This window comes from Macrobrachium rosenbergii, chromosome 41 (assembly GCF_040412425.1).
Source record: "Macrobrachium rosenbergii isolate ZJJX-2024 chromosome 41, ASM4041242v1, whole genome shotgun sequence".
Classification (NCBI taxonomy): Eukaryota; Metazoa; Arthropoda; class Malacostraca; order Decapoda; family Palaemonidae; genus Macrobrachium; species Macrobrachium rosenbergii.
In genome coordinates, this window is record NC_089781.1 from 72,243,507 (window position 1) to 72,271,183 (window position 27,677).

Below are 27,677 nucleotides of genomic sequence, written 5' to 3' on the forward strand. Positions count from 1 at the left end.
TTTTCACCTTATAGCACAATCCTAAATTCTACGGAACAGTTAACGTTGTTTATTTCGAACATACCTAGGTCACTCAGGTCAAAACCAGACTGCGTGCCAGTGCCACCTCACCAGAATGGGCACTCTTACTTGCCCATAGCACCACCACTGACCCCTACCCACATTCTTACACACACACATATATATATATATATATATATATATATATATATATATATATATATATATATATATATATATATATAGAAATCATCAACACACAATCACGTGTGGAACAGAAATAAATTTCTGACTCACGTCGGGATCGAACAGGTCTCTCAGGTGGAAAGCAAGGGCGTTACCCACTGGGCCATACAAGTCTAAAAAAGTCGGAACCTGAGAGCAACTGCGCTGAGGAATTACCTGGGCAAGCTAACTGCTTGCATACCAATGAGTTTTCCCCAACTTCCCGACTCAGCAATGACCCAATGGACAACATTTCATTCGAATTATCCCTTCTGAGTGAATAAGATAGAAATCATCAACACACAATCACGTGTGGAACAGAAATAAATTTCTGACTCACGTCGGGATCAACCCAGGTCTCTCAGGTGGAAAGCAAGGGCGTTACCCACTGGGCCATACAAGTCTAAAAGAAGTCGGAACCTGAGCAACTGGTAAGGAATTACCTGGGCAAGCTAACTGCTTGCATACCAGCGAGTTTTCCCCAACTTCCCGACTCAGCAATGACCCAATGGACAACATTTCATTCGAATTATCCCTTCTGAGTGAATAAGATGAAATCATCAACACACAATCACGTGTGGAACGAAATAAATTTCTGACTCACGTCGGGATCGAGCAGGTCTCTCGGGTGGAAAGCAAAGGCGTTACCCACTGGAGCCATACAAGTCTAAAAGAAGTCGGAACCTGAGAGCAACTGCACCCAGGAATTACCTGGGCAAGCTAACTGCTTGCATACCTGTGATTTTCCCCAACTTCCCGACTCAGCAATGACCCAATGGACAACATTTCATTCAATTATCCCTTCTGAGTGAATAAGATGAAATCATCAACACACAATCACGTGTGGAACAGAAATAAATTTCTGACTCACGTCGGGATCGAACCAGGTCTCTCAGGTGGAAAGCAAGGGCGTTACCCACTGGGCCATACAAGTCTAAAAGTCGGAACCTGAGAGCAACTGCACCCAGGAATTACCTGGGCAAGCTAACTGCTTGCATACCAGAAGTTTTCCCCAACTTCCCGACTCAGCAATGACCCAATGGACAACATTTCATTCAATTATCCCTTCTGGTGAATAAGATAGAAATCATCAACACACAATCACGTGTGGAACAGAAATAAATTTCTGACTCACGTCGGGATCGAACCCAGGTCTCTCGGGTGGAAAGCAAGGGCGTTACCCACTGGGCCATACAAGTCTAAAAAAGTCGGAACCTGAGCAACTGCACCCAAGGAATTACCTGGGCAAGCTAACTGCTTGCATACCAGGCAGTTTTCCCCAACTTCCCGACTCAGCAATGACCCAATGGACAACATTTCATTCGAATTATCCCTTCTGAGTGAATAAGATAGAAATCATCAACACACAATCACGTGTGGAACAGAAATAAATTTCTGACTCACGTCGGGATCGAACCAGGTCTCTCAGGTGGAAAGCAAGGCGTTACCCACTGGGCCATACAAGTCTAAAAAGTCGGAACCTGAGCAACTGCAGGAATTACCTGGGCAAGCTAACTGCTTGCATACCAGCAAGTTTTCCCCAACTTCCCGACTCAGCAATGACCCAATGGACAACATTTCATTCGAATTATCCCTTCTGAGTGAATAAGATAGAAATCATCAACACACAATCACGTGTGGAACAGAAATAAATTTCTGACTCACGTCGGGATCGAACCCAGGTCTCTCAGGTGGAAAGCAAGGGCGTTACCCACTGGGCCATACAAGTCTAAAAAGTCGGAACCTGAGAGCAACTGCAAGGAATTACCTGGGCAAGCTAACTGCTTGCATACCAATGAGTTTTCCCCAACTTCCCGACTCAGCAATGACCAATGGACAACATTTCATTCGAATTATCCCTTCCAATTGAATAAGATAGAAATCATCAACACACAATCACGTGTGGAACAGAAATAAATTTCTGACTCACGTCGGGATCGAACCCAGAGTCTCTCAGGTGGAAAGCAAGGGCGTTACCCACTGGAGCCATACAAGTCTAAAAAAGTCGGAACCTGAGAGCAACTGCACCCCAGGAATTACCTGGGCAAGCTAACTGCTTGCATACCAGCGAAGTTTTCCCCAACTTCCCGACTCAGCAATGACCCAATGGACAACATTTCATTCAATTATCCCTTCTGAGTGAATAAGATGAAATCATCAACACACAATCACGTGTGGAACAGAAATAAATTTCTGACTCACGTCGGGGGATCGAACCCAGGTCTCTCAGGTGGAAAGCAAAGGGCGTTACCCACTGGGCCATACAAGTCTAAAAGAAGTCGGAACCTGAGAGCAACTGCACCCAAGGGAATTACCTGGGCAAGCTAACTGCTTGCATACCAATTATTTTCCCCAACTTCCCGACTCAGCAATGACCCAATGGACAACATTTCATTCGAATTATCCCTTCTGAGTGAATAAGATAGAAATCATCAACACACAATCACGTGTGGAACAGAAATAAATTTCTGACTCACGTCGGGATCGAACCCAGGTCTCTCGGGTGGAAAGCAAGGGCGTTACCCACTGGAGCCATACAAGTCTAAAAGAAGTCGGAACCTGAGAGCAACTGCCCAAGGAATTACCTGGGCAAGCTAACTGCTTGCATACCAGCAGTTTTCCCCAACTTCCCCGACTCAGATTAATGACCCAATTGGAAAACTCGCTGGTATCAAGGGGGCTCTTAAAACATCGAAGGTTCGCATTAGTACATGTCTATCAGGTTCCGACTTCTTTCGTTGGACAGTGTTGCCTATTCATCATAACCTGAGATTCAATGCCTGACTGTGTCTTATTATAAATAAAGTATATATATTTTAGTATGTATATATATATATTTATAAATATATATATATATATATAACTTTGTTAGCCTCTATATTATCTCGTTTCTGATGTTTTTAGGATTAGATATGAACCCAACAAGGCTTATTATTGGTCCTTTGGCAAATTTATAATAGGTTATTAGGTTCTAACGCCAGGGTGGAAAACATATACCGAAGGATTTTGCCTCAGAACGAATTCTAGAACAAAAGAGTATATCAACTTGGACCCTATTTGCCTTTTTATCCCATTAATAGTTTAAAAAATCTCCCTTACAGAGACGCTGAAGAGTCCATTCTTTTCAACATTTTTAAAACAATTTTATGCACAACATTGGAATATTCTCAGGTAAAAGCAGGGAAAGACCATAACCAAATTCCTATGCAACTTCTTTTTTTTGTCACCATTTACGCAACAACAAATGCCCACCTCCAGAAAAGTGACATCTCATTATGTCGAAGGGAACAAATTTTCTGAACGCCTCAAGTTATTGGGAATAAATCGTGGGGAACAAATTTCCGTCTCTCGCTAATGCAAACAAACATAAGAGAGAGAGAGAGAGAGAGAGAGAGAGAGAGAGAGAGAGAGAAGAGAGAGGAGATGTCCTCCAGCTTTCGCAAATTGGATTATTGTGCATATGACATTATGGTATAAAATATGACGTAGCACTGATCACGCCCGTTTGCTCTCTCTCTCTCTCCACCAGAGAAGTAGACTAACAACCATGCACCTAATGCACTGCTCACGTTAAGAGAGGCGCACTGGCCATTTAGGAAACAGCTCTATACCGTTTACATCTTGGTCTTTCCAGGGTTAGAAAACTCATCTATTCTGTTGTGAGCATGTCGCATTATCATTCCAAATAGGTGATCAGGGAGAGAAAAGTTGAGTATACCTTAGTTTAACCAGACCACTGAGCTGATTAACAGCTCTCCTAGGGCTGGCCCGAACGATTAGACTTACAGTATTTTACGTGGCTAAGAACCAATTGGTTACCTAGTAACGGGACCTACAGCTTATTGTGGAATCCGAACCACATTATACCCAGAAATGAATATCTATCACCAGAAATAAAATCCTCTAATTCTTCATTGGCCGGCCGGAGATTCGAACGCGGGCCCAGTACAGTACTAGCCAGGAACGATATCGACCCGTCCAATGAGGAACTTATCAGGAGAGAGAGAGAGAGAGAGAGGAGAGAGAGAGAGAGAGAGAGAGGAGACAGGGCTGTGGACATTTCATATATATAGACAGGGCGAAAATTGACAGCCCTTGTATTGTATGAAAACAACATTAAATGTTCCCAAAATATGAAACACGGTGAGAGAGATGTATCGAAGTAGTAAAGAAAAATGCTAAGCCTCAAATTCAGGCAAGACAAGTTTTATTCAAACATAGCTAGACTACATCAAGAAAAGCGAAATATAAAAAAAATTCTCGGTCGGTGGTGAAGAACATTTTTAATTTTGCAAAACATAATCTCTAGATTCTGTCATTGAAAGCGGCTCTTTCGTTTATAAAACTTTAATATACATGATTCAAAACTCTCCAGAGACAATGTTCCAGAGAAATTGAAACAACCTTTTATCTCAGCTATTTTCAGGCAAAATAGATACAATGCTACAAACGATTACAAAACAGCCCTGTTTTACAAACAACAATCAAAGTTAAAGAGGTGTATGACCATCTTAATGCATAAAAAGTCACTACTTTTGAGTAAGATCCCCAGGAGAGGAACAGCTGTCTTGCGCCAATACAGGTAATTGGATGAACCTTGGGGAGGCAAAAGACATTTAACATCGATTACCAAGATTCTTTCGTTATCCTTTTAAATCTTCTAAATTTTTGCTCAGAATGGGGACCAGAGTGTTGATTTATTCTAATATTTCATTCATTACCTGTGTGGCTAAAATAAAATTAATTACAATCCATTTATGGGATTTAATAAAAAGAGTTGTTATTCTAGTGAGGACAATCTCAAAATATGTTTAGTCTCATTATGATTAACTTATACCTATAACACATACACACACAGACATACATATATATATATATATATATATATATATATATATATATATATATATATATATATATATATAAATGTAATAAACAGGACAGAGAAGACTGGTAATCACTTCTTCTTTTTATTCACCAACGTTTCGGGAATCCTTTCCCATCTTCAGGACTATAAACAGAATTAATTTTTACAGTATTAAAAGGTATGTTAAAATAAGCTAATAGTTATAAGAAATCTAGTTTTGTAATAATGACATTTGTTAAGGTAAAAGTAAAAAAAAAAAGACGACAAAGGGACCTTAAGCTAAAAATAAATTAAAACGACACATAATTCAGTGAAATAAGAGATAAAAAATGAAAAAAAAAGATAAATAAATATAAAAGGAAAGGGGTTTGTCGGACTTACTGTTAAGAGGTTTGGCTATTAACTAAACAGAAAGTTTAGTAGTGACTGTACTCGAAACACCATCAACATAAGGGTTTAAGGCAAACTTACGTTGTCCATGTAAAAGTATAATTCACTAAAATATCAGAAGAGAAAATACTTACAGGAACTATCAATGGAGCTCCATGACACTATTCAAATTACTTTACTAAGATCACAATCACTAAGCAAGAGTGCCACACAAATGAAAGTGTTATAACTATGCCCTCTTATGCTAATACAAGTCACAAGTATGGGATAGGATCCTTAGAATGCACAGGCTGGGGTAAAGCAAGCAAGCCAAGGATCACACCGGGATTCTAGACGTCTTGACCTACAGGTAATTTCACACAACAGGTACTAGCAGTACAGATCAGCAAGAGAAGAGGATGTTGTAATACACGAAGGAACTTTGAGTGACACTTAACTTGGAATATGTAAGCAAATAGTAAGACGCTGGTATCAATAACTCACTGTATGTTAACACATATAGTCAAGGCAAACGTACTATTAACACTAATATTCCAATATTGATAACTCAAACAGCACAATCAAAATCACATGAATCTATGAGGAAGAATGCAAAGGGGTATGGATATGGGAATAAGAGAATAGGTGGAAATTTCAGGTAAAGATAAAATGGTGAGGCCAAACAAACAACTTCCAATCACATTAACTTAGTCCATGGACAAGACTTGATGGAGATCAGAGCCAGGTTCCCATAGCAGGGCATCAGTGGAGGCTGCATTGCTTACAGTCCCCCACCATAGAGGGATTATATGAAGCAGAAGGGTGCTGGTGGGCTACAGAGGCATCAGCACTCAAAGGGCAAGGCAGTTAGTTAGGATCACCTTCAGAGTGACAGCATCAGAGAGTTGTCTAGTGGGGACTCGATCGAAGTTCCTGTTCAAACAGACTTCTCGACAGGTAGAAGGTGTAAGATACTCTAGCAAAGGATGGTCCATCAGAGCTCATATTTATACTACAAGAAACACCGATGGTGGTCGTGTTTTGGCAGTTCCCTCTTAATAGGGTCATCTATTGTCCTCATCTTGGGGATGCTGCTAATCCTGGCAGGTATCTGGAAAGGTCTTTGAAAGTCAGGTGATAAAAGGTTTGAGGGAGAGAGAGGACAGCACCGAGATACTTAGAATGGGGAGGCGAGGCTGAGTGGGAGGGGATGCAGGTTTGGGTCAGGTCAAGGAGGTGACCCTTAATGGCATGGCAGGTAGTTGAATGGAGGGGGAATGTCCTCAGAGAGCTCTCGTGACAAGATTAGCTGGGGACTGTTTAACAATATCAGAACTGTGTGAAATCTCAAGGGGTTCATGTAAATGTGTAACGGGCTACTGATTTTCCCCTCAAGTGAGGATTAATATGGTCAGGTCGGGGTTGGTAATGACTTGCGGTACAGTCATGAGTTTATCTCCTCATTTGACACCTGGGTTGTCATTATTGGATGGGCAAGGTATGCGAAAATGTCAAGTGAACTTTACAAAAGCATTTAGTACTTTCAATTTTACTTAATGTTATATTGAAATATCAAGACGGGAAAAGCAAAATGCAAACGATTAAAAGGATGTTTTTGCAACAAATATATACTGTATATATATATATATATATATATATATATATATATATATATATATATATATATATACATATATATATATATATATATATATATATATATATATATATATATATATATATATATATATATATATATATATAAATAATACAGTTAGACAGATAAGCAGATAGGCAGATCATATAATAAGACATAACATGATATAAGATGATATTCTTACCGAATCTCAGAAAATGTGAACCTGTGGCCGCCACGAGAAAAATTATTATTTTTCCTTTCTTTGCAAAACGAAGAAAGTCCAGGGTATTTTTCCCCTCGCTTCAGTTAATTCTTTTTATTATGCCAATTATGATAGTAAGCTTCAAAAGAATGGATGTGGATCACCTCCGAATTTCGTGCACGAAGCCTTCCATTAATTTTCAGTCGTCTCTTTACTGCCAGGATTATTGTGGTCGTGCGACCTTTTTATTCTCCTTTTTCCTTTCATTATTCGTTTCTTTCTACTTTTCATGCAAATTTTACATTTATCGTCTAAAAATCACGCTTCCCTTTCTTTGCTCTTTTATTGAAAAGCATTAAGAGTGTAAAATTAGAATTCATGGCACTGGCAAAGATTAGTCCTTGCTAATTCAAGTGAATTCATATTTCCATGATCTAATGAGGAAGTTTTAATAAGGGTTATTCCTTATTTGAAATGCAAAATAAAATTCCAATTACCCTTTAAAGTCATTTGCTGACGTTTCCCTTCTATCAAAATTAGTCTGACCATAACTAGATCATAGAACTCCAGTTGTCTTCAGCCAACCTTATCAACTTGGCTTGTTCAATTGTTCACATCTCAATTCGAGCAGATCGGTGGATCCAGTGCTTTGATTCTATAAGTGCTTATCAGTGGTCAGGTTAAAAACGATCACTGCTTTGCTTTTATATTTCAATATATATATATATATATATATATATATATATATATATATATATATATATATATATATATGACTATGAAAGATGATTACATTCTAATCCGAGATTATCTCATAGACAAATTGGCTGTATAGTATATACAGTATATATATATATATATATATATATATATATATATATATATATATATATATATATATATATATATATATATATACTGTAAATACTATACAGCCAATTTGTCTATGAGATAATCTCGGATTAGAATGTAATCATCTTTCATAGTCATATCTGCACTTCATTGTTCCAGTCTCTTATGCCTCGAATGGAACACCAATGGAAGACGAGAGAACCTCGCTGTTTTCCATAACGATATGTAGTTTTGCGTGCAGGAGATAATAGGATGGGGTAGGATGGGGTAGGATGAGGTGGAGGAGGAGGAGGAGCAACAGGAGGAGATTACGATTATTGTAATAACGAGATGCCAGTCATAATGATATAATCACGCCCACTTTACTCAATTAGATTGACAAGGCAGCGTTCCAGGAAGTATCCTGAATTTCGTATAGAAATTTTCCAAAGATTTTTAAGCATCCGAGTTTTAGGTTTGGAAATTTACTGACTATCACGCTTCTTTTATAAGAATGTTTGTCCAGTTTGGATGAGGTCAAACTTAATTAATTCAGTAGATTTGCAATGAATTTAAATTATGTAAATCATTTAATTACCTGAAATTTACAAATTTCGCCTTCACTGGAATCGCCGAGGTTACAATAGCTTCCAATCTAGTAAGAATGTAAATTTTCCAATTCGGTAATTTCAGTGTAAGCAATAGTTGCAGAATTTTATAATACTTTTTTATTTTTTTACCCGTTTGTCGAGGAAATTTTAGGAAAAGGCCGTGAATGGACTGACGGAATTTCTAAATTTTATATCGTTTTGCATTTCTGAAAAGAAAACTACTGTGCCGGCTTTGTCTGTCCGTCCGCTGCCAGATCTTAAAAACTACTGAGGCTAGAGGGCTGCAAAATTGGTTTGTTGATCATCCATCCTTCAATCATCAAACACACCAAACTGCAGCCCTCTAGCCTCAGTAACAACACAGGTCACCACGGCCAGCTGAGAGTTTCAGGGGCCGCGGTTAATACAGCATTATACCGAGATCACCTAAAGATAGATCTATTTTCGGTGGCCTTGATTATGCACTGTACAGAAAACTCAACTGCTCCGAAAAAACTACGGCACATTTTTAGTTTTCTGCAAAAGAAAACTATTATGCTGACCCTGTCTGTCCGTTAGCACTTTATTCTGTCCGCCGTCAGATCTTAAAAACTACTGAAGCTAGAGGGTTACAAATTGGTATGTTAATCATCCACCATTCAATCATCAAACATACCAAATTACAGCCCTCTAACCTCATTAGTTTTTATTTTATTTAAAGTTAGATTTAGCCATAATCGTGCTTCTGGCAACGATATAGGATAGGCCACCATCGGGCTGTGGTTAAAATTTCAAGGGCCGCGGCGCATGCAGAATTATACCGAGACCGAAAGATAGATCTGTTTTTGGTGGCTTTGTAGTGAAGAGCCCTCCGCTCCGTGTACTTCTTTTTTTGTTTGTGTTTTATATGTCCTGGGTATCTTACAAGGCCATTTTCGAGTAAAGTAATAATTGTGGAGTCAATATATATATATATAGTTATATATATATATATATATATATATATATATATATATATATATATATGTACATATATATATATATATATATATATATATATATATATATATATATATATATATATATATATATATATATATATATATATGTATAAAGATATATGTATATATATATATATATATATATATATATATATATATATATATATATATATATATATATATATATATATATATATATATATATATATATATATACACACACACACACATATATATATATATATATATATATATATATATATATATATATATATATATATATATATATATATATAAGTCTCTTTCCTTAGTCTTCAAACTTCCTGAATCCTAATGCAGTCGTAGGACACCATTAGAGGACGGGTCAACGGTCATCTTCTCTCAGACTGAGAAAACCTTCCTCCCCCCAGAAACCCCCCAAAAGTTCGTTGGGATATAGCGTCACCTTACCTGGTACCGATTGGCTGATAGGCCTAAGGAGAAGTGCGCCAGGCCACTGTGTCCAGTAGAGAAGAAAAAACTGGGGCTTCTGTGGAGGTATGACAAGGAGGGGAGTGAAGATGCCCAATGAAGGCGTCCCTTTGGGCAGAGCGTTTTGTCGTGTTTAGGAAAGACGTACTTTCTCACTGCATCCGCTGGTTCCCCCTCAGCCTCTCTTCTTGGTTTTATGGTAAATTTTAGTTTGCTTAGATACCTGGGCCCTGGTATTTTAGATAATACAGATCATTGTTAAATTTACACCCTGTGTCTTATTTTTAAGCATGTCCCACAGTACTGCAGCCGGAATAGTGTAAGTCAAATCCGACGCAGAGGTCAGGGTCAGTTTCTGTGTCAGGTGTGTGGGGTCCTGGCTGCGCTAATTAATAGTAAATATAGCGAACTGTGGGTCTGCGATCGAAGTAATGCAATAACTGTAGAGTGATATTAAATTGAGAACAATGGTATACAAGAAGCACGGGATTCCACAGGACGAACGGCTTAATGAACAAGAGGAGAGAGACGGGGCGTAGAAGTTAGTCCGAGAAGGGTTGGGGAAAATAGCGAAGGAATGCAGTGCGACCTGCCCTCTTTGAGGGCATTCCGGAGTGGAATCGGCAAGGGGGTGGGAACCCGATGAACGCGCAGTGAATTGACAATAGTACGCCGTCGGGAATTCCGGAACAGCTTATATGCAAATAATGGTTCACATCGGCGGGGAACTGTAGTAGCGGAATGGACTGATTGTTTCGCCTTCTCCGGATTAGTAATGCAACCGACGGCCACGAGGTTCGCAGTTTGCGATGAAACTTCCATCCGCATCGTACATCCTGACTTCGATAACTAACGCCAAAAGAGGGCTTCATTTGATCGAAGCCTTCGTTAACAGTGTCGAAGAGGCCACTAGCAATTTCTGGACTGATGGCCCCAGAAAATTGCACAAACTATCGTGAAGATGACCGGGTCCGCAGCCAGGATGATGAGGTCATGAAAACAGACCTAAAGATTGGCCATCGTCTGAGCAAGGCCTTATAACACGCTTCATCCTTCAAGAAGAGATCTGGCGAGCGCTATGGGCCCATATTCTCCAGCATTACAAGCGGGGGAGGGCATCGCCGAGTACATCGCCAGACTGTCGGCCGACTATGAAAGTTTGGCCTCGGACGCAGAGCAGACAGAGGAGGGCAGCGAGAATTTCTGCAGACAGATGTTGTTGATGACTCTCCCCCCCTCAGTATCTGTGGTGCTGGTCAGCTCTGGGAAGCCCCTAGCGGCTATGGTTGGTGCAGCCCAGTTGGCGTTAGAGACGGAGAGACGGCTGCAAAGTGAGAGGATGCATGGCGTCCTACCCGCTGCCTCCCATCGTTGCCTCCGCTAACCAGTCCAGACACAAAAGCCCGCCTCCTTCCAGCCCCAACCAACCCGAGCGGAGTTGGCCCCAGTGCCAAGCGACCAAGGGGGGCCAGGGGAAAAGGGAGCTTGGGTGCAGCAGGGAAACTCTCCTGGCAGTGCGGGAAAAAGGGCCACATGCGGCCCAATGCCCCTTGTATGGTCAAAGGCATTGTTTCTGATGTGGTGCCACTGACCATCTTAGCTGAAAGCATCCAAAATGTATCGTTTCAATGGCGCACTCCCTCCCGAGAGGAAGGGGGACACGCTGGGGAAGGGGAGGAGGAAGTGTACTCGCGGGCCTCCTCCCTCCGGCACCCCAAGGGCCAGTTGCGGCAGGGACCGCAAAACAAGGAGAAGGCCTAGTGGGAGTAGTGCCACCCCCGGCCAGTGTGTAGGTGGGAGTCTTCCCCGCCAGTGAGCTCCTCTGTCTAAGGGGGTGTGTACCTGGAGGGAATCAGGAGCAAACGTCTCACCCCATCTCCTCTCTCAAGAGTGCAGATTCAGTCTCGTTCTTGAAGTGGGATTGGAACGGGGACATACCATGCCTTGTTGACAGCGGAGCTTGTGTGTCCTCATCGAGGAACGCTTAGTACGGCGCTTATTATGGCGCCGATGGATGTCTGCTGTTGAACACTGCGAGTGGCCATCAGATATGATCCAAAAATGTCAACCAGCAGATTTCCTTAGGTATGAGTCTTGACTCACAAATTCCATGTTGTACCGACGACTCACATGGAAGGAATTCCTGTTATTCTGGGAATTGGTTTCGTGCGAGAGCACAAGGTGGCTCTCTATGGGATCGGCAGAGGGGGAGTGGAAGTGTCGATGCCAGTGGGAACCGGGCAGTACCAAAAACTTTCCGTCTTGGGTGAGAGGAGACGGTGTGTCAAGGTGGCCTGGGCATTCAAGGGGGACACAGGAGTGGTACCTGCTAGCCCGGAGGTGGGGGAGGTTATTCCTCCCTCCCATCTCTATTCCCTTCCTGTCGTCCCAGCACGAAAGTTAGAAGAAGGTACACTCGTATATATTAATCCCCATAAAAAGTGGGCAGACTTCGTGCTGCCAGGAGTCGCTACCATCGTCGACGGGAAGGCAAATGTACCTTTATCAATGTAAATAGTAGTAGGTTGAATTAAGTAGTGAGTCTCTTGTGATTTAGAAGTATGCACTATAACAGCCGATAACGCAGCCTTGACTACACAGAGTCAAGGTCGCGTAAGTGAACCACACGGTTAGAAGGTTACTGCAAACAGCTGCCAAAGCAACACCTTTAAATTACTGCACGTGTAGGAGACATATAATTGGGGAATACTAAGATGTGATTGCAACTGGAGACGAGCCCCCGGGAGAATTGGGATAAGCTACCTTTAGAATAGAGACGGGAGATCATCCCCCCATTTGCACAAAGCCTTATAGAACTCCTGCATGTCATGAAAAAGTAATCGGACAAACAATCAAATCAATTGGAAAATCAGGGTATTATTCAAGAAAGCGAATCGCCTTGGGCTTCCTGAATCGTTTTAGTTAAGAAGAGGCGCATGGTTCTCAGTTTGTGTGTTGATTATAGCGACTGAATGCCATTAAGGAAAGATACTGCTATCCATTGCCCTCGATCGAGGACCCTTTGTATGAAGTAAGGAGAGTACCCACCACGCTGATCTCAAGTCGGGCTACCATCAAATTCCCTTAGATGACGAGAGTAAAGAGAAAACGGCCTTTATAGCGAATAATCGGCTATTTGAATATAATTTCCTTCCCTTTGGATTAAAGAATGCTCCGGCCCATTTTTCTCGAGTAATGATGTCAGTTTTAGCTTCCATATTAGGCCGTGGGGTTTTTGTATACCTGACATATCATTGTAATCGGTGCCACAGCAGGTTGCCATGGCTAACTTGTTAGAGGTTTTAGAAGCGCTATATCATAGATGAAAATTAACCTAGATAAATGCCAATTCTTTGAGGCCAGTGTGGAATTTCTTGGGCACATCATAACTTCAGAAGGCCTTAAGCCTTGTGCCGATAAGGTTTTAGCAATTAAAGAATTTCCACAGCCTAAACATGCGAAGGATGTAGCCAGCTTCCTCGGACTCGCGGGATATTACCGTAAATTCATTAAGAACTTTGGCCAGATAGCGAGACCGCTAGATGCATTAAGGAAGCGACCCGACTTCCAGTGGGGTGAGAAGGAACAAGATGCTTTTCAGAAATTAAAAGATGCCCTTGTGAGCGACGAACTCTTGGCTTATCCAAGGTTCGATCGTCCATTTATTGTGACTACAGATGCAAGTGATATCGCTATCGGAGGAGTAATATCCCAAACAGACGATGAAGGTAATGAGAGACCAGTTTGTTTTGGTATCACGAGCATTAAAAGGGGCAGAGAGAAATTATAGTACTTTCAATCGAGAGGTTTTGGCAGAATCCTGTGCCGCTGGAGAGACACCGCTTATTTTTACTGGGACATAGAGCAAAGATTTCACAGATCACAGATCACAATTCCATTTAAGAAGAGCGAAATTTCTAATCGCCAAGCTCGTTGGATCGAGCGAATTTTAGAGTTTGATATCCTAAAAATAGAGCATATTCCAGGCAAAAGTAATAGGGTGGCGGATGCTCTCTCCAGGAACGTCATAGGAGTAACAACACGCGCTGCAAAGCGCAAGGAAGAACGACAAAAGAAACCTCGTAACGTGGGTGGCACCGGCGATGCCGGCACTGGTGCCAGCAGCGTTACGACAAATGCTAACAGTGACAGTCAATCGGATGGGAGCGCGGGAGATGTTAGAGAACGGACCCGTGGGCACTCACAGATGAGTGCAGTGGCTGGGGTGACAGCAGATGAATGCAAGTGGAACTCCGACTGGGGGAGTTCTAGAGTAAATGCCCCAGAGAATGAAAAAATGTGGTTGATTTTGGGGGGTGGAGTGTAAAAAGTGAGAGCTGGTTGGAGAGTCAGGTTCTGCAGTTTCCGGATTAATCAAATCAAGGCCTGTGTGAGAGGTGAGCAGCGAATTTTGTAGTTCTGTGCATTTATGGTGGAAGGATGTGTTCTTCATTGAAGGGGACGTCTGTTTTGCAGATATGAGAAAAGGCCCGGTGATATCCGGAGGCCGAGTCGCATTTCCTCGAGCTTACAGAGAGATTATGCACATGATCCATAAGCCCTTATGCTGGACATGTAGGTATAGAGAGATCCCTTAGAAGAGCCTGTGAGCACTTCTTTTGGGTTAGCATGCGTAAGGACATAACTAGATTTGTAAGAAATTTTCATGTGTGCAATACGATGAAAAGTCACAGACATGTGATACCGAAGGCCCGATTGTGGCCTGTGATAATTGGTGAAGTGATAGAGTGCATATGGATGTGGTTGACCATTGCCTTCTGTGCAAGCAAGAACCCAAACACATTTAGAAACTGTGGATGCGTTTCACACGCTTCACACACGTGTGTGTGATGGAAAATAAGACGGCAGGTGAAGGGCTGGCGCGTTATGCCCTCGTGTGTCGGTTTCAGTGTCCCAGGATGTTGGTTAGTGACAGTGGATGTGAATTCGTCAATGAGGTGATCCGCAAGTTGACGGCTCTCATGCAAATAAGGCATGTCACTATTGCGGTTTATTGGCCATGAGACAGTGGGCTAGTTGAGTCCTATAATCGTGAAGTGATCAATATCTCAAGATACTTAGTTGAGAATCACCCAACTTCATTGCCGTCTCTGTTGCAGAGGCTGAGCTGGCTATTAACACTACTTAAAACAGCTCAATTAGGGACACCCACATTTCCTGATGTTCGGGCAGGATATCTGATTAACGATTTGATGGTCTTGGACTCTAACAGATCCCACTTATACAGAGTAGAACAGTACTGGGTCGGTTTTGTAACATGACCTGACGAGTGTTCCAAACTACCCAGCGACTGCTGTTGAGGGCCAATGAAAAGTATCGGGTGCGGTACGATAAACGCTTCCGCACACATGATTCCCAATCCAGGTAGGAGAATCTACCTGAGGAGACAGCAACTGCCGAAGCAATGCTTCTGAACTGGCCCATATGGGACCATATCATGTGAAAGAGATCAAACACACCACTGCGGTCATTCAGCACATCCGCACCGGGGCCGTGAGCGAGCAACACCTGTCACACCTGCATGCGGTGCTTGAGGACAGCCTAGTGTTCCACACCAACCAACCGGTACCTCCCTACCCAAGACTGGCTGGGTGTTTGGGAGAAGAGCCAGTGGAACCCGCAAGCGCGCAGGTGGGGCCATGCTGACCGAGCAGGCACGTGCTCACGAGTCCATGTCAAAGGTGAATGCTATTGCAAAGTGAATGAGAAGGGTCAGTGATCAAAATTTGTAATTGTCGTCCCATGTCCTTACCTTGGAATCAGAGATATACGAAGCGTTTTAATGTTATGATGTTCTTGTTTTATGTTTTTGATTTTCCAATTATTTTGAAATAACATCATTAGTATGTCATATTTCAGTGTCTAATTTTTTTTAATCATGGTTGTATTAATTTCTGTTGTTGCAACGTTCCTTGTTGCGTTTTTATTTTGTTGTCATTGTTCCTTATTTTGTGTTTAATAATATACCAAATCCTAAGTGTCGCACTTTCTGTAAGATTTCTTTTATTATTGTTTCATAGTTGTCTTAAAGGTAAACAGTTGCCACACCATGTTTTCTCTTTTGCTTTGGTAAAAATTTCACTGCTTTTTATTATGTTGTTGTGTCTAAATTGCCAAATTATTGTTTTGTGGTGTTCACTTCTTTCAGGAAAACTTTGTACATTCGCGGGATGCGATGTGATTAAAAATGTGATGACCACCATTTTTTTTATGTTGAGATAGTGCAGGACTTGATCTTTTAAAACTTTTATTATTTTTTGGGTATTGATCTGTTTCCAGAAAAGGGTAAGGTTTGTTGGGGGATTTTCGTAGAAAAGAAAAATAAATGAATAAACAAATACATAAATAAATGAATGAGTAAGTAAAAGATAAAAATAATATACAATTTTTTTTTGTGTTGGTTGTAAGACGTGTTCCATTCACTTGTAATTTTGGTTTGTACACGCGTCAGCTGGCCCCCTTTAGAGATAGTTAGGTAATTTTAATTAGTTAAGCCAGAAATCGTGAGGGACGAGGCTCGTGGCGGGATCCGGGTGTGGAGGGGTAGACGCATCTTTGCGGGGACGCAAAGGACTTGGGAGGGGAGTGGTAAGCCCTTCTCAGTCTTCGTGAAACTTCCCCGGAATCCTAATGCAGTCGTAGGACGCCACTACAGGACGGGTCAACGGTCATCTTCTCTCAGACTGAGGAAACCCCCCAGAAACTTCAAAAGTTCGTTGATTTAGCGTCACCTTACTCCTGCACCGATTGGCTGATAGGCCTAAGGAGAAGTACACGCTAGGGCCAATCGTGTCCAGTAGAGAAGAAATCGCTGGTGAGGCGACAAGATGGGGAGGAAGATGCCCAAAGAAGGCGTCCCTTTGGGCAGAGCGTTTTTGTCGCGTTTAGGGGAAAGACGTACTTTCCCTCGCTGCATCCGCCGGGTTCCCCCTCAGCCTCTCTTTCTCGGTTTTACGGTAAATTTTAGTTTGCTTAGATACTTGGGCCCTTGTGTAAGTTTTAGATAATACAGATCATTGTTAAATTTACACCCCTGTGTCTTATTTAAGCATGTCCCACAGTACTGCAAGCCGGACCAGTGTAAGTCAACCCGACGAGAGGTCGGGGTCATATATATATATATATATATATATATATATATATATATATATATATATATATATATATATATATATATATATATATATATATATATATATATATATATATATATATATATATATATATATATATATATATATATATATATATATATATATACACACACATATATATATATATATTATATATATATATTATATTTATATATATATATATATATATATATATATATATATATATATATATATATATATATATATATATATATATATATATATGTGTGTGTGTGTGTGTGTGTTTTATTCTACGTAGTTATTTAGAGCAATAATATCTGAATCTCTCTCTCTCTCTCTCTCTCTCTCTCTCTCTCTCTCTCTCTCTCTCTCTCTCTCTCTCTCTCTCCTAATTCTTAATTTAGAATATTCATATCCCAAAGCAAATGTACCAACAGTTATTGCACATCACCGAAGTGTAATAACTGTTGATAATTTAGTTCGAAACTTAGGTGTTTATTATTGTCGGCTCATTGCCCAAAAGACGGAAATAACAGACCTCGTAATGACAATAATTATCCTCAGAGGGAGATCAAAGACAAAACGATCAGACGTGTTGACCTGAAAACTGTTCGGCGCATAATAACAAGTCCGCTATTATATTAAGGCAAACTAATTATGACAACACAATAAATAGCAAACATTCTAGAAGCGACTCAAAGCTGAATGTTGTTGCATGATTTTGCTAGAGTATAAAGTATCCCTATTGCTTCCATACGTATACATAATTCAAATAAATTGCATGAATAAAACTTACGATTGCACATTTGGGAGAACATGACTGTTGTTCTGTATGTAAATTACTGTATTAAATTATCATGCAATCCCTCATAAGATTTTTCAGTGGCACTGTAATGCGATATGATATGATATATCCACATCTGCGTCATGTACGAAATAATTAATTCTCTCTGTTATGTACTTCGCTCTTGTAAAGCATATTTAGAACCTAAGGATAAAATTCTGCATTTGGACGAAACGGGTCTTCATTACGTTCTGTGACGACACAGAAACACTTGACCAGCGCTTCTCATATCTCATTTTAAATTACAAAATCGTCATTGTGGAATACGAATAACCAGTTACCATAGATGTGGGAAATGAATGAAATTATATATATATATATATATATATATATATATATATATATATATATATATATATATATATATATATATGTGTATATGTATATATATATGTATATATATATATATATATATATATATATATATATATATATATATATATATATATATATATATATATATATATATATATAATGTAACCTATTATTTCAGCACAGGATTTTACGATGGATCATATATTCGCAAATAAAAGGGAGAACCGTAGTCCGCCTTTCAAACGCTGGACTCAATTCCTCCCGAATCCCTTCAATCTCTTCAAAATCCTCTCCGTCACAAGGGCAGGTGACTTACTAATTCCGTCACCGGGTATTGCGTTATGATACTCTGTGTCATGAGAACTAGAATGAAATGTGGCGTTTATAAAGCAATTTTGAGATAACTCATGAGGTCAGGATAAATGTCAAAATGTTTTTAGTAGGTCTACGAAAATCTTGAGACAGTTGACGATATTAGTTTATTATTTCGGCAAACAGTGCGGGCATAAAACCCTGGAAATTTTTGTGCTAACGAGAAACGACTTCAGTCTGACCAGTGGCGTAGCTGGCATTCCATTAGTGGGGGGACCTAGGCGGGGCCAAGATATTTTTTTGGGGGGCCAAAGAAAATTACACAAAACTAATGTACCAATTCTGTAATTAGTAAAATATACTATCCTTGAATGTATACTGTATATCCATGTGAATGAAGGAAAATAATAGCACTAGTAAGAAATGACAGAGCTCAATTTTCAATTAGTTTTCAACTCTCACTATATGCAAATGTATAAAAAAATACTGTAATGTAAATATCCTCACAACCTTTTATTCAAAATTAGCCTAATTTCTATTATCAAATTTTAATTTTCAACTGGGGGACCAGTGGGGGCCAAGCATCAGACTGGGGGAGGGGGGCCGGGCCTCCCTGGGAACCCCCATAGCGACGCCACTGAGTCTGACCGTCCAAGCCGTGTGTCTTGCTTCATCTGGAAGAAACTGTTTTCTGTACTTGGACGTAGGCTATATCTAATCTTTGATCATCTTATTTAGTTCGGCATTAGTCCACTGTCAGATATTTCTTACAGAATTTCCATATAAGAAGTCTTCACTATTAAGAGCAATGTTTTTCTCCCTCCATTCCTCTTTCCAGATGAAGTTATCAAAGTTAGAACTGAAATCTGGCATATCATTGTTCGGTATGATTATTTTTGTTTAAATATTCATTTGAAGTATATTTACAGAATTTTCTTATAAGAACTCCGTGATCTTTATTTAACACTGTTTTCCTTACCATAGATCATAGTTTTCGAATGAACTTGTTGTCAATATTCATATGACGAAATGGTTCCCTTTACCAGAGTCGATTTAATACCAAGAGACTTGTTTTAAAAAGATGTGTAACCCTCCAGTGGTTTCCAACCTTTTTTGGCCATGCCCCACCTAATCACCTCTTATATCCTGATGCTCCTGTGGTGCTATATAACTCTTATATTCACGTGGAGGAAGCCTAAAAGACCATTAACATGGTTTAAACGTTTTCAACTTGCCCCCCTTAAAATTCAAATTACTCCCTGCAGGCCCCACGTTGGGATCCAGGGCCCTAGACTGGTATTTTTGCAACTGAAATTGTAAACGAGACTCATGTTTCTTTTGTAATTCAATGTTTTTATACAATATTTTAGAATATTAACTAGATCTGGTTGAGTTTTGATTGTCTAATGTTATTTTCAATGAACGTGAAGTGTCATTCTCTCATATCAATCATTAATTTTTCTATATTAAATAATATTGCCCAGATTTTCCTGTGTAACAATTTAGAATCATTTAATGTTTTATTTGATAACAAGTAAATAATTAAGAATTTGGGAAAAGAGGAACTAAGCACGGTTTATGTGTTTCTTAAAAATCAAAATAATTATAATCATGATGGCTGACGGTTTGCTGTTTGACAAGTGTCAGCTCACAAGTTAAAGAGACGTTTTCATTATTATGCTGATAGGTAGTGAAAGGTGTTCAGCCATCAACGGTACTGTCAGTCAATTCTTTTCATACGAAGGCGGTACAGAAACCAGGTCATCCAGTAGTTTTGTAAGGGCTTCCGTCGCCGTAACGAATGAAGAAGGACCTAATTAAGGCTTGTCATAACTGGCCAGGGAGAACTATCCCATACTGGGTCTATTTTGGGAGGAATTTTGCAAAGTTTCTTATTCTCTACAATAACTTAACCTATCACTCGTTTGGGAGTCAAAATGAATGGCCTTGTGTTAATATCCACGGAACTATATATTTTTTAAATGGACGGCCCAAGCACTCGACCATGGCATTGTTCCATACTATGGTCTAAGAAATCACGTGACCGGAAGGTTATCTTAATGAGTCACTTGTTGAGTGCTCGTCGGATGAGTTTATAAATGCTTATATTTCATTAATGAATTATTTTATCAAACGGAAAGTCAACAAATGCATTGATACACACACATTTTGTACAAACATCACCGCATTATGTATAAAGAACCGAGCGAAAATAAATTGCTTGCTCGGTGGTTTAATTGATTTCCTGTTTTATTTCGCCGCTAGATTTTTATGCCATTAAATAATCCTTTGGTTGTTTACTTATTTGTTACGTTAACGTTATCTTCATTGGCCTTACCATGACAAGTCATTAGTAGTGATCTTCAAGCACAAATGCCACAAACACCACTTCTCTACTGAAACCACCTAATTCGTTTTTCAAATTTCAGTCCCTATTTTCTTCATTCCTTCAATATTGCACACATTTTCTCAGAAAAGTTCATTCAGAAATTCAGAAAAGGGGTTATGTGTAATTGACTATTCATATTCCCCTGTATGATTGTAAATCCTTTACAGGTTGGTTACTTTTTCCGTCCACATATGTACGAAGTGCATATAAAATAAATTTTATTCTGGTGTAATTTGCGTTTAACTTTTTTTCAGTACAGCAAACTTTCCATATTTGACGGATATATATAAATTCTGTACCTTATTAGGGTTACGAAAAGTAATTACTATTTATAGATATTACAAATGAAAGTTAAACTATGCTATCATTACGACTTTTGTTATGAAAAGCGTAAAACTGCTGATGTCGTGAGTTTGCTAATGATCGCGGTGATCGCCAGTGATAAACTCTGCTAAAAAATGACACAATAACCAATAATGATATCATGCATATGAGCTTTTAATACACAGTACTACTAATTTCAGGTCTTTTCTGAAAATGGAAGCGTCTCTTCATGTTCAAGTATTGATCCAAATAGAAGGATTCAGCTAAAGAGCAGAAAACCTTTACTCTCAGTGTCTCCATAAAAATCGCCCTTAATTAGCAGCCAAAAGGTTTACTGACAATAATCCTGATTACCCCAGTTACGTTGATAATTGCATCCAAATGGCCATTTCGCCGCTATTAAGCCGAACACAGGGATTTTTCCATTACAAAGTCTACTTGCATTTTAAAAGCCAATACGATTATGTACCCGTCGTCAATGGCACTGATTTCACGGAATTGCTGGAGCGACTCGCAATAAATATGTACCAGACCCTCTTCATTTTAGACCGAATCAAAGAAAGAATCGATCAAAGACAGTTACTGATGCAAGGAAACGTTTTGAAGACTATTCACTTTCAACTTTTAGGCAATATCAAAGTAATGCTTTTGATGTTCGTGTAGAATTCTTAGTCCGAGGACAGAAGCTGGGAACACAAATGGGAATAAATACATTATCTCTTTCTTCGGAAGATATGCAAATTATGAAGCATGAAAAAGACAAATGAAGATTGTCTCTCTACCTTGAAACTTTGAGTAAATTCAGGATGATTTTAGTGCTATATGCTGACTGCCTATTTTACAGATGCATATACCATTTGTCCATTAATGTATATTGATAGCGGAATTTAAAGGAATTATAGCTTTTATGAATGTAAAATATTAGGTTACTCTTATAATATAAGGAAAATGATCACTTGTTTGGAGGAAACGTAGCATATAACTATCCACTTGGATTATTCAAATTTTTAAGTAACATGAAAAAAAATGAGTGCTAAAATATTGTCTTGTATATTGTAATTTCTTTAAAAAGTAGTAAATTTGATGGTCAACACGTAATAATAACCTAGAAACTTATCAGATTTGCTATTACTCCATTGATATCCACAGCAAATATTTCATGTTTCTAAAAAAATGGTGCATGCTAAAACATGACATGTGATTAAAATGGGGTTTTTGCTGTCGGAAACACCTGTTTAATGATTGGTCCTCTGGAATTATGAAAATGCTCGAAATACTGGTCCGTGGATGTACTTTACTGGGTTTCAAAAAACTTCCAATAGATCCTACCATCATCACAAGTTTTTTTTTTTTTTATTTATAGGAGTTGGGAACATTACAATAAGATCTACCTTTGACTAACAATCTAACCTAAAGAATCTAGAGTTTCTGGACGCAGTTCAGCTTTGAACAAATTTGCTTAAATGATCTCCTGAATATTATATACGAAACTCATAGATAGTCTCATTAGGTTTCACTGTATACAATGATATCATCAGCGTGAATTTCATCAAAAGAACAACTTTTGTTTATAGGGCACAGTTGCTTGAGAACTGTTATTCATAGTAATTAAATTCGAATATGACTTAAATGTTCAAGTGAATCCTGCTTGACTTTTTTCAAAGAATTGAACTGAACTGAATATAGAATTTAGGTCAAATGCCAAGCACTGGGACCTATGAGGACATTCATGGCTGAAACGGAAATTGACAGCAAAAGTTTGAAAGGTGTAACAGGAGGAAAACCTCACAGTAGTACTATGAATCAATTGTTGTGAGAGGGTGGAAAATAAGGTGGAAGAAAGGCAGCCGAAGGCAAGCCGCAAAGAACCTTAAGTAATGCCTACAGTGCACCGCATGAGGCGCACTGACGACGGCACTAACCTCTACGGCGCTTTTTTCAAAGAGATCGATCTAATCAGGACATTATTTCTTTTATCAATCGTCGTTAAACAGTTAGTGTGCACTACTCGGTTGCAGAGGATCAGAATTTGCATTCTGTTGACGTAACATGATTACAGCTAGCCAGTACTAAAGGGCTTTCCTTCCTTTCCCGTAAAATCATGGAACAGGCTTCCAGGTATAGCCAGTGACTGGTTAATATTTTAAGACCTCACGTACCTTCTGTTACTTACATCGTATTATATATAATATATATATATATATATATATATATATATATATATATATATATATATATATATATATATATATATATATATATATATATATTCATGATGTTACCTTGTAATATTGTAATATGTATATCATCCTATAGTTTGATATATTTACTCTTCTATTTGTCATGTGTTATGTGTAATAATAATAGTTATTGAAATATCGTATTCAGTATAGTGTCGGATCTCAAAAGAGTTAGTGGTTTAGATAACTAAATAGCGTAATTTAGAATTTTAATAATATCTTTCTTGATAATAGCATAGTAGAGGGAGAGGGAGAGTCGAGTTTTAGACCAGATGTGCCATCTGTCATCAATACAGATAAGAGAGCGCTTTGTTTTGGGTTATGTGATGACAGGTCAGGAATAACAATTGCTGATCCATTCTGGAAACCATCTCAGGTTTTCTGTTTTGTTTTTAAAACATGCCAGTCATAATTAGTCAGCTGAAATCTGTTTGATCATGTTAAGATTTCTGTAAAAGCTTTGTTTCATACGAGAAGGAAACGAATGATTTCTCAATGTTACATGTGTTCCATATGATTTTTTTTTTTGGTAAAGACGTGTACTTTTGAAGCACATGGCAGTTGCATCATGTTTAAGGTTGCATTGCTCTGATCATGTATTGTCCCAATTACATTCAAAATGTTTTGCTGGAAGTGATGTCACCTTCCCTCTTCTAGAACCTTCTCTAGTATCACATCCCCAAAATACCTTAATGACGTCATATACTGTAATTGCTTTAATTTCCTATTGGAATCCTCAGATTTATTTACTCTGATTTGAGAGACCTTAGAATTGGTCCCCCCCCCTCTCCCTTTCTTTCTCTCTTTCCTCAAAAGAGAGATGTTATTATTAACGTAGAATATTTGTGGTCATTTGAGATCTGAATGTAGGAAAAGTGTAAAAATTTGGTGAAGGCTCCTGCTTAAAAAAAGTGCTTTATGTGAATCTAAAGCAGCTGCAAGTGATTTTACAAAGGTTTTCACAAGTTTGTGTAAGGTAAAGTGAATTTTACTTATTATTACCATGGTATGATAAGGTGTGTTAAAAGAATTTTTTCCTAAGTGAAATTATTATTGATAAGTCTTTTGTGTATTTCTGTGTGTTCTTGAGCTTTCAATCTCTTGATTTTCCATATTTTATATATTGATGATTTAACATTTATTTATTTAGCATTTTAAATATTTCTTGAAAATTTAACATTGCATACTTGATTTAATTTTCATTTATTAAGATTTTCTTTTCAAATCTTGAGTTTTTGATAGTTTAAATTTTACTTGATTAATTTAATTTCTTGATAAATTAAAGTTTTGTGATTTAGTTTTGTTTAATGATTTAACTTAAGAATTAATTAAATTTTGTGTTGTTTTCAAGTAATAGTAAATTTGTCAGATTGTGAATTCTAATTATAAATTTTGAATTTAAAAATAAATTTTTGTATTTAATATTAAAAAAAAACAGTTCTTCATTTATTGACCACCAGTAAATAGGATTAATTGTGTACATAAGGCAAAGCGATAAATATGTTTTGTTCCTTTATTTTTGTTGAAGTGACTTAAGACCAGGGAAAAAGTTAAAATTGTTTGATGGAGTGATGCCCTTTTACTCTAGTATATTTCCTGTTTAATTGTTGATACCTCACACTAGTCTTGATAAACTTAGTTTGAATTTTCATGTGATTGATGAGCTTTTTAAGGGATCACTGTTACCTTTAGAGTGCTCAGTCGTAATTCTTATTGTTATGAGAGTTCAGGTATCTAGCTGAAGTGAGGTAAATTTTCGAAATCTGTGATTAGTTGTGTAATAACCAGACACTTGGTATGCTTCGTGACAATATACTCGTATATAATATATATATATACATACATATATATATATATATATATATATATATATATATATATATATATATATATATATATATATATATATATATATATATATATATATATATATATATATATATATATATATATATATATATATATGCTTTGTATTAATTTGTGTTTTATTCGCTATGTATTTGTTATTATCCTCAGTCTGTGCAATTTTCTCCATACAAATATTCAATCACGTCGACGTTTGCTTTGTAAATTAGTTGCCTTTTTTAAGCTCGCACCATGTGGCTGATTGTACACTAATAACAATGAATATGATGGGTTAAACACTGATGCTGGATTTCACGGCACTCATCAGTTTCAAGAAATCTAAACACCTGGAAGGTGATGGTTACCACATCTTTCTCAATAACAGCACCGTTACGATTTGACCCCCCTGACATGTTTCATTTCCAGTTTTTACGAAGTTTGATCCACAGGGCTAAATAACATTGTTGTCCTAGGTTACTTTACCTGCACATGGACATCATGTTAGCTCAATCAGCTTGACAGCATATATGGATGATTCACGAAAATATTACAGATTTTCTATTCATCGTTCTGAGAAAACCAATTACGTGGATTTCGCCATGAAAAATTCCATGTGATGTAAGCTAGTGAGTTTGTTTTTTCTTTATATCAAATTCATCTTCTTATAAAGTCAATTCTGCCCAATATTCGCTGAATCATATAAAACTAATAATTTTGACTAGTCTCACCAAATATTTTCCGTATGCACTGACATCAGTTTAGCAGCTTTGCGTTGCCAGCATATGTAGATGAAAGATACAAAATAGTATCAGTTCTCCAAAATTTCAATTTATTTTTCAGCAAAATTGCCCCCAACCCTCCCCCCAAAATTCAGGGTATTAATTCCAGTTATGCAAGATCTACAGACTGAAATTTCACCATATTTCATAGTAGAATTTTCATAAAATAATAATAATAATTAAAATAATAATACTCGGAAAAACTATATAACTCCTTGGAGAATAATAATAATAATAATAATAATAATAATAATAATAATAATAATAATAATAATAATAATAATAATAATAATAATAATAATAATAATAACAATAATAATAATACTTCATCAAAGAACAATTCAGTGAATATTTCGAACATTCCACTGTTTTTTATTCTGAGCAGTGATATCAGACCTGCCAAATAATTCCAGGACAGTAAAACAGTGATTGCAACAGACTCATCAGAAGTGCTGTATAAATGTTTATTTTCCATTACTAGACACATTCTCATTATAGGGAATGTAAACACTCGTTAAGGTATTCGCTCCCCTGTTATAAATCCATAAATATTGCGCATGGTGTGCACACGACTGTGCCGTGTTAATAAATCGCTCTCTGATTGCACTACTCACGCGGCCTCCATCTGTTGACAGTTTGGATTTCATTTCCGGGCGTTTATTTTGATCTTCTCTTCCGAGAACGTTTCGCTGGCTGACTTTTGAGCTGAACGTGGCTGTTTGCGTTCACTAAGAACATTTAAATATTAGTTTCTCTTTTCTCACTCGGTCGGTGGTGATGTATTGCTGGGAGAGCTATTAAATAACTTTCTCTATATTGGCATGGGTATAATCATTGAATAAAATAATACTTTAGATATCTGGCCTGTAATATTACTCTAGCATATTTCACACATGAACTATTACATCGAGTGAGCAATGTTCCTATAATGTACGATCTAGGTTTAGAAATAGTATGGTTCCCTCCTTTCCCCAACTTGGCCACGGCTTTCCACCAGAATAGTAGAAATAAAAGACAAAAAAAAAAAAAAAAAAACTATATCGCCCAGCTGGATTGATCAAATTATTATTAACTCCCATAGCTATGGTAACTGGCTATTCGTATGTGGTAATAAAAGTATTCTATGCCAGTTATGATTTGGTACTGGGAAAAATATCGAAGAGAATTTGTCTCTGCAATTAATATGAACTGTTATTTAATTTCGTGAAGAATCCTGATGTAGAACAGATGCTTTTATATCAAATGTCAAAATTTCCATAGACTGTGAATGACTCCGCTTTCACGTCATCGAAAATTCA